Source organism: Thermobia domestica, chromosome 5, assembly GCF_964235325.1.
Source record: "Thermobia domestica chromosome 5, izTheDome1.hap1.1, whole genome shotgun sequence".
NCBI lineage: Eukaryota > Metazoa > Arthropoda > Insecta > Zygentoma > Lepismatidae > Thermobia > Thermobia domestica.
Window position 1 is genome coordinate 318,219,528 of NC_137458.1, and position 12,541 is coordinate 318,232,068.

At 36.2% G+C, this 12,541-nt stretch overlaps 1 protein-coding gene across 11 annotated transcripts in view; it reads right to left on the minus strand.

The window, feature by feature from the left end:
* LOC145686807 (uncharacterized) overlaps window positions 1-12,113 on the minus strand; it is an 82,648-nt gene extending 70,535 nt beyond the window's left edge. For 4 of the 11 annotated variants that reach the window (XM_081760491.1, XM_081760492.1, XM_081760490.1 and 1 more), the window contains exon 1: window positions 11,946-12,098. The gene's annotated coding sequence lies outside the window, so the exon portion shown is untranslated. Of the gene's footprint in view, window positions 1-10,412; window positions 10,537-11,933 lie in introns of those variants that run through there. The other 7 variants (XM_081760487.1, XM_081760489.1, XM_081760488.1 and 4 more) reach the window with 7 other exon arrangements.
* Window positions 12,114-12,541: the final 428 nt, after the last annotated feature.

A 12,541-nucleotide genomic window follows, 5' to 3' on the forward strand; every position in this document is an offset into this window, starting at 1 on the left:
TATCTCTTCTCGTTCCAGAGTAATGGAGCAGTTCATGGCATCCAGTGGTGACGTCTGGTTGAAACAGCGCGCTCTTTTTGAATTTCTGACTGCAGAAGGTTGTACAGGGACATTCATCGCTGACGATGAGTGGATACACCATTACGACCTGGAAACAAAGTGTCAGTCGATGAAGTACTACCACATGTCCTCTCCTCCACCAAAAAGTTCAAAGTTGTCCTATCTGCTGGTATTCTGTTGTTGTTGTTGACATTCTGCTTCATCCTGCCTATAGTCCAGATCTTGCACTCTGCGACTTTTGGCTCTTCCCCAAAGTTAAGGATCACCTTAAGGGCCAACGCTACAGTTGTGACGCGGAGCTGGAAGCAGCAGTTCGGACATGGTGGCGCCAGTAGCCACCACAATTCTTCGTCGACGGCATGAAAAACCTTGTTTCGCATTGGCGCAAATGTATTGCCCGTAATGGGGATTTATGTTGAAAAATGATGCCACCATTTGTAGCTGACATTGCAAACTTTCCACTGATACCTGTATCGGTGCTACCTGTGAAACTCAAATAAAGGTATCACTTTGGAGGCATTACTTTCTGAACCAGACTTGTACGTTTAATGTACCATTACCAGACTTGTATATTTAATGTACCATTAACTGTACTGTTTCGATGTTCCCTGCCACCTTCTTCAGGAGACTAAGAAACACACTGGGAAATGTAAATTATTGTACAAGGAAAATATTATGAATAACTACTGGACATAAGAAAAGTAATGAGATTTGGACCAAGATAATCAATATACAACGTTACTTCTCCGACAGGATTCGTGCTGAGGAAAGCAGTAACTTTTTACCAGGGTGGATTGATTTAAATCAGTCTGATTTAAATCACGATTTAAATCAAGATTTAAATCACTTGATTTTTTTAATAAAAATCGTCGATTTAAATCGAATTCCGAAATAAATTAATTTAAAGTGAAAATAAGTAAAATCCAGTTTCTGTTCTGTTATTTCGATTATGGAAGTTAATAATCATAATACAAGGAGACTCAAATGTACAGTATAGTATGAAAACAAGTGTCATGCAGAGGATGATTAGGGAAAATCCCGTTTTGAACAGGTAACGGAGCAATCCTGCTTTCTTCTTTTCGTAACATTGGGTTTGGGTTTTAAAATCGTTAACTATTCCGACGGGGAAATCACCGTTGATATTTAAGACGAAAATTCTCTTTGTGCGTGTCTGTTTGTTTGTTCCCAGATAATAGGGTGTATTTAGAGGGGTCCTATCCCCTCTCCATTTTTTTTTTTTTTTAATTTTATACTTTAGGCGAAATTTATATATTTCATGCCGCAAGCTAGTTCTGAGTTTTTAAAAATAGGCCCCTGCCAAATATCAGTAACTTTTGTGAAAAAAAGTGTTATTTTGATAAACATTGCTGTACTTTTTCCTTAATGCTTAACCTTTTAAATTATATCACATATTATTAAGTAATAGGGTAGTATCTTCATTATTCGATTAAAAAAGTACCAATAAGGCTTTTTACATCGTTTTCTTCAAGACAGGAGACATTTTAAAACACGTTACATATGCTTTCACGCCTTTCTGCGTTGAGGCATAGTGTGTGATGAAGTCATAAATTTAAAACGGTATTTTTTGTTATCGGGTTACATTTTGCATTCAGAAGACAAATTTTGCACACTCGTTCAGTGCACCCCTTAATAATTTTCAAATGTTTTCATATCTTGGCGTGGGAACAGCGGGGTCCAGAGGGGCAAAAATGTTTTAAAAAAGTATATTTTTAACAGAAATAGCTTTTTTCGTGATTTTCCCGCCTCGGTACCGTTTGAAACGTTGTTCTATTCTGAAGAAAATGATGTACGTACTATGCTCCTAGAATAAATAGAGATGTCTCAGGAAACTGTTACCTGAGATCCTGTTTTATACGGAAATCTCGGGTATTTGGGGAATATTATTTTTTGCGGGCTTACTTTTGCACCTATAGGATTGAAATTTTGCACATTTACTCAGCGTACCCCTCAATATTTTCAGATCTCTACCTTAAAAAAAGGTGAAGGGGGTTCACTGAGTAAAAATTTTTTTAAAAAAGATATTTTTAACAAAAAATTCCTTTTTTCGTGATTAACCCGCCCCAGATACATGCCGGAGACATTTGAAGGGTACCGTTTGAAAATCTGATTTATTATGAAGAGAATAATGTACAAATCATGATCCTAGGCAAGGTTTGCTAGTTTAAACCAAGGTAGTTTAAACCCTGGTTTAAACCAAAAAACGAAAAATGTTCGTAAAAGTGTAAGTGTTCGTAAAAGCTAGATAAACACACATTTGTGGGTTATCACGTTTCACTCCCGTATATTATTCGTATTATACTCAGACCTAAATTCCCCATTCATTACTGAGAAATTATACTACAAAAGCAACTTTTTTTTTAAAAAAAAATATAGAAGTTTATAAATGTCTCTTTTATAATTTTTTATAGTTTGTTATTATTGTTATGCAATTGCAATCAAAAAAATTCTAAATATTGTTTCGTTTTAATAATGTTTACTATTGATAAAACACATTGAAATGCCGTACTTGGGGGAAGGGGTATACAAACCCCACGAGAGGCATTTATTGAAATCAGAAGTAACTTTTGTAACTATTTATGTATAAATGGGTCAGAGCCAAAGTGGACTCAAATAATTCGTATCTTTATTCACTTTTCTTACTGATATGCAAATTAAGTCGTATTTCTTTAATTTGGACTAATAAAAGTCGTAGTGAACTAACTTGGACTAAATTAGTTCTTCTGTACTCTGCAGTACTTTGAAATTGTCCATATGTAATTCTGTATAATGGTTTCACTTGTGCAACTGATTATCTTTTTTTCCTTCTGAAATGACTCTTGACAATTATATTAACAAGTATGTAAAGATTAGTACAACAACGTATTTTTTTTATCAGGAGTCCTTCGTGAGTGAGTCGGCAGACGTATCGCATTTGTGGCCAATTAGTCCCGGTTCCGAGTTCAAACGGAGGATAATTTCTCTCGGATATAAGCCGAGAAGCGGTTTGGATTCCACTTTGGGCTTATGTGACCCGTTCTAGCATAACCCGGTTGTTGCATAATAATGAAAAGGCGAAAAAAAAAACTTGTTTCTGTCCATATGTGGTATAAGTACGTAGAGCAAATTATTTAAACCAAAAAAACCGGGTTTAAACAAAAAAAATGTTTTTTTGTGTTTTTTTTTCAATAAAAATCATGGTTTCTGCCAGCCCTGATCCTAGGATAAATAGGGATGTCTGAGGAAATTGTTATATTACATCCGGGTCATCTGAGGCATTGTGGGAATGTTCTTAGCTCATTGTTAAATAGTTCCCTCACCCTTACTACTCAAGATAGAAGCTTCAAATTTTGTACACACATTTAGTACACCCCTTAGTATTTCCCAGTTGATTTTGAGATCTGTGCGTTAACACAGGGGAATCCAAAATTTATAAACAAAAAAAAAGTTTTAAAAAATGCCTATTACTCTCAAAATTTCCCGCTTCAGGGACATGATAGGGAAATGTGAATATTACCGTTTCAAAAGCTGTTCTACTCTAGAGTGATGTATGTATCATGATCCTAGGATAAATAGGGATGATGCTGTAGCTGCTTGACTGAAAGTGTATAATTTACCTTTAAAAAAAGCCATAATTTAAAAGGGTTAAGAAACATTTTTTGGGATTGATATAGGTTAACGATTGGGGATAATTCAAAATTCAACCCCAATACTTTAACTTAAATTGCATAATTAGCATTTAATATTAATTCCTAATGCTTTTTCTTCAGTTCGCGACTTGTATTATACGAGGAGAAAAATTTGATTTAAATAAAAAAAATCGATTTAAATAAAAAAAAATCAACAAAAATGATTTTTAAAAAAAATCTTGATTTTTTTCCACCCTGCTTTTTACAAAGGTGTTCAAAATTTGATGATAAAATACTGTTCACCTATCTGAACAATCTCAGCTCCTACAAACCTATCTTGGCTAAACTTAGTTCTCAACTTCTTCCTGGCATACGCGCCTTTAGCGTGGTAGACCCGGGTTCGATTCCCGACGGGAGTTCATATGGTTCGGATTCCACGTTAATCAATAGGTCCACGTCTCATATAACCTCGCTGCTGAACGAGATGTTAAACTCAAAAGCAACTCAACTCAACTCAACTTCTTCCTGGTAATTGTACGTTTCAGAGTACCTCGCACACGTGGGATGACAAAACATTAAATATTCAACTACCTGGAACTCGGCATAAAATCAGTGATCTCAAATATCTCTACAAATTGACACATGGCCAGTTCATATCCGAAACGTCTCTCAGAATTGTATTTGTGAATTCCACTCAGACAAACACATAACACATATCTTTTTCATATAGTACGATCTAGATTGTCAATAGTTCAACGCTTTCTGTTCTAGAGGCTTCCTAAGTTATGTAATGAAATGTCAGATACATTTATTTAATTCTGAAGCAACATATAACTCTGCACTATGACGTCATTTTAATGCATAAATTCTAGTCAGTTATTTTCAATCTTTTTTGTTATTACTTAGATGTTTATTATTATTATTATTATTATTATTATTATTATTATTATTATTATTATTATTATTATTATATTATTATTATTATTATTATTATTATTATTATTATTATTATTATTATTATTATTACACATTTCCTAGATATGGTAGACTTTCGACTGTAAACTGGCATTCAGTTGTATCTGGAATCACGTTCGTAAATAAATGAATAATTTTGGGTGCTTTTGGGCTGAGTACTTTTTAATGAATCCTGCTATTAAATCATGTATTAATTACAAGATTATTTCCAGAATCTGACTGACTACCAGTGTTGGCAAGGGAGTCTCTTCTATTTTACATAACGGTGAATGTCATCCAATTGCGAGTGGTATCTGCATCATTGTTACGAGAGATCTACTTAACACATTATATTTTTTATATACACTATATAAATAAATAAATAAATAAATAAATAGTCCATTCCAGCACATTATTGGACTATAATTATTATTGACAATAAGTAACATACCAGGGTAGTCAAAAAGTTTTGGCACTTGTGATGCAATCAAAATAACTCTTATACAACACAGTCGTTATGAATTTATGTTACTTATGCTACTTATTCAGAGTAGAACAAAGAGAACTTGAAGAAGTCGATAATTCCAAGTATCTGAGAAGAATTTTGAGGAGAGACGCTTACTGTACCAAAGAGATTTGATCAAGAATTGCCATACCAAAGAATCATTCAACAAGAAAAGATCACTCATAACTAGCAGGCTCAATATTGGACTTAAGAAGTAGTTGGTCAAGTGCTATATATTGAGCATTGGAATATATGGTTCAGAGACTTGGACATTATGGAAGTTAGAGAAGAAATACTTAGAAAGCTTCGAAATGTGATGTCGGAGGAAGATGGAGAAGATAAAATGGACAGAGAGAGTAACAAACTAAGATGTTTTAAAACGGATAGGAGAGAAGAGGACACTTCTAGCCACCATCCTTCGTAGAAAGGCCAATTGGATGGGACACATCTTGCGAAGAAATTGTCTTCTTCAGACCACCACAAAAGGAAAGATGGAAGGAACGCGAGGAATAGGAAGAAGAAGAACGCAGCTGATCGATGATTTGAATGATAGAAGAAAATATTGGGAGTTAAATGAGGAAGGTGAAGATCGAGAAAAGTGGAAAAAACATTTCCAGGGACAAACCTAAAATAGAAAAGAAAAAATCCTCATTAGTCCCAGGACCTAATAATAATAATAATAATAATAATAATAATAATAATAATAATAATAATAATAATAATAATGATGATGATGATGATGATGATGATGATGATGATGATGATGATGATGATGATGATGATGATGATGATGATGATGATGATGATGATGATGATGATGATGATGATGATGATGATGATGATGATGATGATGATGATGATGATGATGATGATGATGATGATGATGATGATGATGATGATGATGATGATGATGATGATGATGATGATGATGATGATGATGATGATGATGATGATGATGATGATGATGATGATGATGATGATGATGATGATGATGATGATGATGATGATGATGATGATGATGATGATGATGATGATGATGATGATGATGATGATGATGATGATGATGATGATGATGATGATGATGATGATGATGATACTACTACTACTACTACTACTACTACTACTACTACTACTACTACTACTACTACTACTACTACTACTACTACTACTACTACTACTACTACTTATGAATCTGACGAGTGTGAACAGGTCATAACAGAGAGAATACAAGTAGTGTAGCTGGACGGAGAAGTACATGACGAACAGTTGGCGCAATGTCGCAGTTCAAGAAATGCGCAAGGGGGAATCTGCTTCAGAGACTTTGACAGCCTTAAAACAGTTTCTGATGACAATGCTTTAAGGAAAAATTGCTCTGAAAGCGTTTCACCACCTTTGAAGAGGATCGAAACCAACGTGGTGGCTGATCTGCGGAAGATATGGTAGCGAAAGAGGATTTTCGCCTGTGTTTCCAGCAATGGCAGAAGCAGCTGAGCAAGTGTTGTGTGTGTTCCAAAGAAGCCTACTTTGAGGGCGATTAAGTAAAGAGTTGCAACAAAAGTCCGGAAACTTGTTGACTTGTACTTTCTGCGCCCTAATTTTTTTTTCTCGTTTTTCTCGAAAACTACACATGAGAATTCACTCTCTAGTCGGTCATTTTGTTCAGCTCGATGTCATGTATCGACTCTTTGGAAGAAGATAATCACAGTATTATTATTAAATTGAAGTTGAAATTTTAGAGTTAATCATACTATTGGACCATAATGAAGAAGCTCGATAAGGGTCTACCGTATTTCAAATGAAATCTTTGTCTTTTACGTCCCACAATTATGCCGGCTAGACTAAAGTAGAATAAAGTTCACTAAAGTTCACTTCGCGCGAGATAGGATCGAACCAGGGACCCCATGCACAAGAGGTGAACGCTCTACCATTAGCCATCGCGTGGTAAAAGAATTTATTGTTTGTGCTGAAAGTGTGTGAAGTGATTGTGAACAGTGCCACAGTGTTTCATAACAAATTTGATACAAATATTGTGAAAGAGAGGAAAACAAATCCCTCCCTTTCATAATAAAGTCTTTTTCCTATTTCAATGATGCACTTCTACATGTATGTAATAGCAATCCTGAAACAACGGAATGAAAGTAACATGTATCAATGTTGCCTATGTAAATTTAGAAACATTCGTACTGACTAACAAGAATAATGGCCTGTATTGAGTACTGTTCGGAAGCGTAGTTTCTGTCTAAATAACTCGAAAGGTGGATAATTGTGTAAATTCAAATGCATACATCAAGAAACAAATGAAGTTAAATATAAATTCCTTTGCTGCTGCACGTAAATAGTTACAGGCACATGGTCATCGATCTGAACCACGATATTCGCATGGTCAATATTTTGCAATGTTTGGTTTATGTTGAATTTTGAATCAGATCCCATTGAGTGCCCAAAATGCAAATTTGTGGTGTTTTAGTACACACATGAGACCAGAATCTGGACAATTTTGAACTAGTTCTCAGGGGCATTTCTATTCGAAATTCCAATTTTAATTTTGAAGTTAGTTTTTATTATTATTATTATTATTATTATTATTATTATTATTATTGTACAGGTTTTTGAATATAATACAACGTGCAGAGCAAGCTTTAAGCTTTTCAACGGTGTTTGTTGCGTTTTCTAGTGCTATTAACCATTTTATGACAATTTGTGATAATCACTGTAACGGAGAAAATGACCTCTTTTAAAATTTTTGAACACCCTGTATGGGGACACTTTCAGGAGGAGAGGGATAAATTTGACATTTTTTCATCTCCCACTGTAATAAAGCTGTTCACCAATTTTCACAAAGATCTGTGATTGTCAAATCTGATGACTTGTTGATTTGACATGAAATGTCCCAATACAGTTGCATTGCCTTGTATTAAATTCTGCAATCTGCAGAAATGTGTTCCTTATAAACATGCATTTTCATGCGAAGTATTAAATTTTACAATAAATCTTACAAAATGTGGTGCGCCAAATTACATCAGCATCACCAGTCTATGTCCACACGCTGTATTTATACTCAGCCCTCCTAAAGTCAAACCTCTCACGATTAATCAGGGTTTGAAAAAAACCTGGGTTTTTTGAAAAAGCCCAACCCACCTGGGGCGGGTCTAGGTCAAAACCCCCACAGCCAAAACCCCCACACTCAAGAAATGTCAAAACACCCACACAAACGGTCATAACCCCCACACAAATGGACAAATCTCCCAAACGCACGAACGGTCAAAACCCCCACACTCAAGAAATGTCAAAACGCCCACACAAACGGTCATAACCCCCACACAAATGGACAAAACAGCCACACATAGCAACGGTCATAATCCCCACATAAATGGACAAAACTCCCACACAAATGGTCAAAACTCCCACATGCAGAAATTGTCACAACTGCCACACAAATGGACAAAACCCCCACAAAATCGGACAAATCCCCCACACTCTGAAATGATCGTCATTACACGTCTTTGTTGCGGCTCTTTATGACGCCCAAGAAGAATAGTTGCAACATCAGTTTAATTGGAATAAAAAATGTTATTAAAAAGTAGAAGGGCAATACATGCAACCAGGATCATTTCAGAGTGTGGGAGATTTGTCCGATTGTGTGGGGGTTTTGTCCATTTGTGTGGCAGTTGTGACTATTTCTGCATGTGGGAGTTTTGCCCATTTGTGTGGGGGTTTTGTCCATTTATGTGGGGATTGTGACCCTTGCTATGTGTGGCTGTTTTGTCCATTTGTGTGGGCGTTATGACCGTTGGAGGTTATGACCGACTACCAGTGTGGGGGTTTTGGCTGTGGGGTTATGACCGTTCGTGTATTTGGGAGATTTGTCCATTTGTGTGGGGGTTATGACCGATCGTGTGGGCGTTTTGACATTTCTTGAGTGTGGGGGTTTTGACCGTTCGTGCGTTTGGGAGATTTGTCCATTTGTGTGGAGGTTATGACCGTTTGTGTGGGCGTTTTGACATTTCTTGAGTGTGGGGGTTTTGGCTGTGGGGTTTTGACCGGTTCCCCCTGGGGCCATATGGGTATTTTCGAGTTTTTTTTTTTCCGAAATATTTCAATGCCTTTGGGGCAAAAGTGTTAAAATGTGATTTATATTTCAAGATTATTATTGTCACAACTTGCAACAATTTTCTATTCACTGCTGTTTTGAAAAAAAAATAGCCGCCATTTTGAAATTTTATATTCGATCGCCGAGAAAATCTATACAGGAAATTTAGAATGTCTCGTGCTTCTACTCTCAAAATTCCAACTTAAAAGTCCCAAAAATTGCACCCTGTAGCGTGGATAACAGCTATTTTGAAAAATGGCCGTCATTTTGATATTTTACGTTGGATCGCCGTGAAAATATGTATAGGTAATTTAGAGTATCTCGTTCTTCTACTCTGAAAATTTCAACTTGAAAGACCGAAAATTGCGCTTTGTAGTGTGGATAACAGCTATTCTGAAAAAAAGAACCGTCGCCATTTTGAAATTTTATGTTGGTATGCCGCCAAAATCTATACACGCAATTTAGAGTGTCTCGTGCCTGTACCCTAAAAATGTAAACTTAAAAGACCGAAAGTAATAACCTGTAGTATGTGTGATATACCAGGGGCGGATAGACTCCAAGTTGGGGGCAGTCAGAGCTGATGGAGGTGAAATATTCGTCTAATGATCTAAAGAACGAATGAACAAATGTAGATCGAATCATCCCAGAAGCGTCAGTGACATTCATCAAATGTTTTGTTCAAGTTCACGTCCGATACTTTGTGCGTTCCAATTACGGGAATTTCCCGAGCACTTGTTGCAAGAAGGTTCTTGCCAGAAAATTAATTGAAAACAATTAAAGATATAATTCATATTTTATAAAGTAAGTGTTTGAAAATGTCTTAAATGAAATTAAATACTTTCCAGCGTAAAATAAGTGGTTTTATTGTTGAAGTATTCATTTCCGATGCTTTGTGCGTTCAATTGCTGAATTTATCGAGTACTTCTTTCACGACCGTTTTTTTCCCTTGAAACTGCAGCTTTCTTTACTGTACAGCGTGGTTCGGAAGTGGACGTACGCCTACTTGGTGTTTTCTGGCGGTTTTAGGATGTTAATGGGCAATGTTAATGTATATTCTTACCTGGAGATGCTTAATGAGTGGTTGGTGCCTCAACTGGAAGAAAATGGTATCAAAAACACTATTGTGATACAAGACAATGGAGCACCAGCGCTCTTCGAGATAAACGTGCGCAATTACCTGAATCAGACATTTCCTAGCCACTGGATTGGAAGAGATTGTGCATCTTCACCAGATCCCTTTGCCTGGCCTCCAAGAAGTCCCGATTTGACGAAACCAGACAATGCTCTCTGGGGTTTCATAAAGCAAGAAACACTCGATATCACACAACGCAGGAATTACGAGCAGGTGTGGAACACGCCTTCACCCTCATGACTCCGGATTATCTCCGCAAAACATGTGCGACAACTTGGCGCAGAATGCAGCTGTGTTACGACACGAATGGTGATCATACCGATGTTTATGACTCTTAAGACTTCAAGGTAACTGTGTAGACATTCTACCATAACTAACACTATACTGTTGAAATTAAAGGTGGTACGCCCACTTTTGGGACCATCTTGTACATCGAAACTTCAACTAGTACGGAACTTTGAATTGAGCACTTGGAATAGTAAGCGTTACGTAGTCTTCGGAACTCCGAGCATTCAGTTTCTTAAATTTGACAAGAATTTTTATGATATTGTTGTTGTTGATTCTACAGAAGGCTTATTTGAAGAATAGCAACAAATAACTGAACTAAACTGTTATTGTTGGAAAACCAAATTTTACTGTGCATATTTTAGTTCAAACAGGCTATAAGCATAATCCATACATTAATTTGCTCTATAATTATCTCAAGCTAAGGTAAGGTTTCTTATTCATTCAGAACTTTATTAAGGTCTTATGTTAAAATACGTTGTATACCTTAACGCGAAAGCATCTAATTCACCCAAGACCAAAATCTGATAAAAATAACTTTCAATGTGATCAATTTAGTTGTTCCAACAATATATAAACCAAAAGCTCAAAAATCCAGGTGGGTTTTAAAGTGAGTTTCTTTCAAATGGGTCCAACCCGAAAAAACCCACCGGTTTTTTTGGGCTGGACCCACTTGGGCAAACCCTGCCATTAATTCAACTTCTCTCTTAAGAAACACATCATAAGGCTGTAAGAGTGCATTTCCTGCTATTAAACAAAAAACAGGAGGCATTATTTCATCAATGTATGGGGTGAAACTTCACAATGGCCGCTCCAGTTGGTAGTACAATGCAGAAGCGAAAAAATACAGTATTCATTTTAACAAAATGGGTCCAAACTTTCCTAACCCTATGCTAATCTAACCCTACCCTATTTCACTCATCCCTTATTATACTCTTACCTACCCCCTAATATACCCTTTTAAAGCGGTCCCACTTATCTATGTGCAACTGGAACGTGTATTGAAAAATGTACACCCTTCTGGTAAAACTGCACCGAAATGGTCACAACATTACATACATCTAGATGTTCCATATGCAGAGAATTTTTATGTGGATTCGGGTTCGGAACCACGTTCAGAGAAGGCACGCACATTAGTCTTTGTTATGTTAGTTAAGAAATCATCTTTACTATAGAAGTGAACTAGAAACTAAAGAAGTGTCTGTATCAGTATGTTCAAATACATATTTTCAAGTGCAACAGTAACTTAAAATGGTGTCAAAATCAATTTCAAATACTTACGTAAACAATTACCTTCTTTTTAATATTTCTGTCCTGTTTCAGCTTTCCATAACAACATTTTTCACTTGCACTCTCAATTATCTTCTCTTCGTTTTCTCCTGTTGCTCGCTCGGATTGTCTTTTTTGTTTGCGTCTTTCAAATGAACATCTCTCCAGGGTTACCAGGCCAAAAATCTGAATGGGTCGGAAGTTAATATTTGCAGCAAACTTCTACCATTCTATTCAAACGGCATTTGCCTGTCCTACGATAAATTTTGTGAAAATTATTCGATTTTAATGAGCTTTGTATGTATCCAAAGTCAGTGCGGCACATGCATTTCCACGGGGAAGCATCAGACCCGCAGCTAGCGAAAAAAATTTACAGAGGGTACGAGGGCCACTATTTATATTTTGAGCCTAACAATGAAAAAACAGTAAATTGCAATTGAAAATTAATTTATTGTTTTTCTGAATATTCTCCTTTATGATCAATACACTTTTCCATTCGTTCAAACCATTTTTTCCAATTTTCTTGAGACACCCCAATAATATGTTTTTTGAACGCATCAACGGCTTTACATCGACGAAAATCGTTGTCCACGCAATTTATTCTTGACATTCGGGAACAA